This window comes from Heptranchias perlo, chromosome 3, assembly GCF_035084215.1.
Source record: "Heptranchias perlo isolate sHepPer1 chromosome 3, sHepPer1.hap1, whole genome shotgun sequence".
NCBI classification, from domain to species: Eukaryota; Metazoa; Chordata; class Chondrichthyes; order Hexanchiformes; family Hexanchidae; genus Heptranchias; species Heptranchias perlo.
This window is the reverse complement of record NC_090327.1, coordinates 53,053,776-53,057,872: the sequence shown is the minus strand read 5'-3', so window position 1 is coordinate 53,057,872 and position 4,097 is coordinate 53,053,776. Positions and strand designations below refer to the sequence as shown.

At 43.7% G+C, this 4,097-nt stretch overlaps 1 long non-coding RNA gene across 1 annotated transcript; it reads right to left on the bottom strand.

The window, feature by feature from the left end:
• Positions 1–239: 239 nt before the first annotated feature.
• On the bottom strand, positions 240–2,285 carry LOC137306267 (uncharacterized). Its single transcript, XR_010958852.1, has 2 exons — positions 1,866–2,285; positions 240–1,108 (listed from the first exon to the last, which is right to left on the bottom strand). It is a non-coding gene; the product is annotated as an uncharacterized lncRNA (long non-coding RNA).
• Positions 2,286–4,097: the final 1,812 nt, after the last annotated feature.

Below are 4,097 nucleotides of genomic sequence, written 5' to 3'. Positions count from 1 at the left end.
GCAACAATTATGATTAGACTCATTTAATTCAATTAGTACAATTTGTTCTCACATAATAACAATAATAATGAACATACTATGTTTCCCCACATCAGTGGATCATCTCGCTTTACATAAGCATAACGGCCTAGAAATTTGATCACGCCTGAAAACGGTGGCAGGGTGCACGCTGCACATGCCTGTTCATGTGGTTCCAGGCAGCATGTTGTTGTGGGAAAAATCACCACTCGGAGTCAGACTTAAAGATTCAACATGCAGTTTATTGGACAAAGTACTCTGGGAGAAGGCTGGACATTCCGCAATGTACGCATATACCTTCTCAACTTTAAAATGGTTGTCATGCTTTTTTATACCTTTGAAATACAGATTTCAGTAGCTTTTACATCATAAATCTTGATTACACACATTAACCAATTAAGTCCGCACAGCAACAACAGACAGTTTATACATTAACCAATTAAGTCCGAACAACTATTATCACCTTAAGACAGCATGCCTTTGTTTTATGCAGTCTGGTTCTATAGTTTTATCAGTTCGTTATGAAATGTCCTTTGTCTTCCCAGACTGTAAGCCAGTTCTGGAATGTACAAACTCTACACTTTTAACTGTCTTTCCCACAGTCACAGAATCCATTTTATTTAATAGTGTCCATTTTATTAGTAGTCAAGCGTTATATTTAAGCCTTTAATTAAGGTTAGTCTAATCTACACAAAGCGCATTTCAATGTGGTTTTAGGGTAAATACCACTGTCATGTACCCATTAGTCACTTCATCGTTGCCTTTAATTCAACAGTCCAAAATCCACGCTAACAATGTTAAACTCATGCTGGGACCTCATTAAAATGATTCAAGCGTGCAGCCAGAGCTACCTATGTAATTCCTTGGCTGTATGCCTGTTTGGGAGTTCGGTAAATCAGGTGTATCTGGTGCCACTTAAAGGCAGCCACCACCTTTTAAAGGGAAGGCGCACTCTGACTGCAGATGGAAGGAATCGTTGTCAAAGGACTAAAATGGCTGGAAGACGCCCAGACAGCGCACTTGGGTTCTCCGATGCTGCGTTGGTGGCTCTGGTCTAGGTGGTGGACAGGAGGAAGGCGATCCTGTTCCCCTGGGGGCAGAAAGAGATTTCAGTGCGAAATTATCCTATTGATAGTTTTAACAAGAAGGTTGGCTTGAATGCAGAATGGGAAATGTCATTTTATACTCATGCCGCCTTCTTCAGTAAATTTATCAACAGGAGGAACCTCTTGGATAGTTGTATCTAAGGAGAAACTGGACGACTTCTTTCATTTGCTTTGATTGTGCAAATGCAGAAAAATGATTCTCCATCCACAAATTCAATGGGCCCACGAGAGAGCAGCAGTAGCAAATCGCAATTCAAATCAGGGAGAACAATGTTTGGAATTTGTAAGTTTTGGTTTGAGTGGTGTTTTCCTGAGACCCCATCACTAAGAGAAAAATGCCTTATCGTTCTAATGCTTTCTCTGGAGAATTCTGCTGCTATGCAATCTTGCAGACATTTTGCTAAATTTAGGGCCCCAGATTTTAACTCCAGGTGGATTTTGGGTGGGTAGATGTCGGGGTGAGTTAAAAACTTACCTACTGCAGCAAAAAACAGGTCCAGGATATTTTAACCCCATGGCCTCATTAACATGTTGCCGGTCACTGTAAATTGGGTGGCCAAGGGCCGCCTGTCATAGAAAGAATCATGGAAAATTTACGGCACTCAATTAAGTGTGGCAAAGGAGGTTCTGGGGACTCTTTTGGAAGGCTGGGGGGGTCGGGGGAGTTTGGGGCTGGGGAGGCCTATCCTTTTCTTGGGGGACCGAGAGGAGCGCCCCACAAAATAAAAGTGTAAAACTTACTTTTTGTGGCCTGTTCTTCTTCCTGGCAAGTCCTGACTGGCAGGAAAGCCACAGCTGCTTCCCCACTCAGGCCGTAGTTAAAATTGCAGTCGGAGTCCGATGACAGCATCGATATTTAAAGCAGGACCCCATTGGTTTTGGGCGGGTAGCTTAGCCACCGTTCTGGAAGCCTGAGTGAAAACTGCAATTGGCAGAATCTGGGCGGATAAGTAACCTGGGGCATTTTAACTGCCCACCCACCTGGTTTCCACCGGGCGGGCAAAGTTAAAATCACTCCTAAGTCTGTTTTGCTAATGAGTCTCTTCCCTCAAGTGGAAGTCCGTTATTCCGTATATGATCCGATTACTGTTCAAAGATTCATATTCCCTGAAATTGCAGTTAGCTGTTAAAATTTTCAGTTGGGTAACATACTTCTCCAGTTGTTCTTGTTCCCCTGGCCCGAGAAAACAAAACAAAAATTTAACCACAGTTGCCTCATTTTCCTTTTACTTTGTTGCTTCATCATCTCTGTTAGGGTGCATTCTTCTGAGACTCTAGAAAAACTGTATGTTACTGCATCACTTTCTGTCCCAAGTGCCCATAGTGTATCAAAACATTTTATTTTTTATTTTTTTATTTTTGTGAGTCACCAATAATTACAGATGTTCACTTTAGTGTTTGCAGCCCTGTGGTAAGTGCTTAGCACTGATTTTTGTTTTGACGGTTTTCTCTGTTCCCTAGTGTTATGTGTGGGCTTTAATTGACTTCCAGTTTATCACTATGCATAGCTTAAAACTGTGCTTTTGTTTTCAATTTCACTAAACCTCTAGCATTTATTAGTTAAGGGATTTGCAAAGCCTTGATTTTATCTTGGGGCACAAGTCGGGCGGGTGCAGGGCGGGACAAGGGGGAAGGGGGAAGACATCATGACATTGAGAGCACGAGGCCCAGGCAATTTTAACTCCTGGGCCTCATTTCCATATGATTGACGGGCTCCCCACCCAATCGTGTCAGGAATTGGGCAGCCAGCCCACATGATAGGGGCAATTTCCAGCGTACCTCCCTAGGCCTATAAAGTGGAGATGCGCCTCTTAAAGCGAAGTTGCATTCCCTGATTTGATGTTCAGTAGAACAATGCTGCAAATGAGTGTAGCAGCTGGGATGAGTCGGAGGGTTGCCCTCCCCACCCTGATTTTCTGATGTCTCCCTGGAGATCCTGGTGGTGGAGGTCAAGGCAAGGAGGGATGTACTGTTCTCCAATAGCCACAGGTACATCCTCAGGGCCACACTTGTACAGGCCGGGACAGAGGTGGCTGACAGGGTCAGTGTCATCAGCATGAGCACCCAGACATGGACTCAGTGTAGGAAGAGGTTCAATGACCTCACAAGAACAGTAAGGGTGAGTACAGTTCTTCACCTCTCCACCTCTGCCAACAACATCAGACAATACTCCTTTCACCCCAAGCAGCTTGGGCCTTTGGATTTAGAGGTGGGTATCATTCTGCTCCAAAGAAGGCCATCTTCCTCTGCAGAATAATCTCCAAGGCATTGTTGCTCAATGTGGAGTTTCCTCATGACCAGCATTGCACACACTTTACGACATATGCTACACTATCACATACATCTCCACACAGCTACAGCATCTTGGACTCCCCTTTAAGGGTAGGCAACAGCCTTTTAAGAGCTGCTGCCCCACCCGTTTTTCTGCCTGGCAGCAAATTAACTTTTAAGCATGACTCCATATTTTACATGTGCAGAGATCCCATTCAAATAAAGGGGAGGTCTTAAATTGAAAAGACAGCCCTCTGTTGCCAACATGGGTGAAGGGACATGTCATGGACATGCACAGCACTGAGTTTCCCAGTCTTGAAAAATTTGAGCTTAACGTGTGCACTATGAAGTGGCCCAATTGACCTTCAGCAAAATTAGCTTCTGCATTAACTAAACTCCCAACGATGCCAATCCTTAGATCTGTTAATACCTTATATGACACCTCCTGAAGAAAACTCTCTGGACACAATTGGAATAAAGTCTAACCAAATTTAATTTCCTGAAAAAGATTAGTTCAGTTGCAGTCTATTTTATGCCCTGCATTGACAGTGAGCTCCCGCATTAGTGTTTGCACTGGGAAATGAGCCTTTCGGATGTTTTATGTCCCACAGGATTACCATGGAGTCTGGAGATATACCCAACACTACTACATAACTATGAGATTCACAGCCACCAGATCATAGTAAAAGGCCGACACATAGA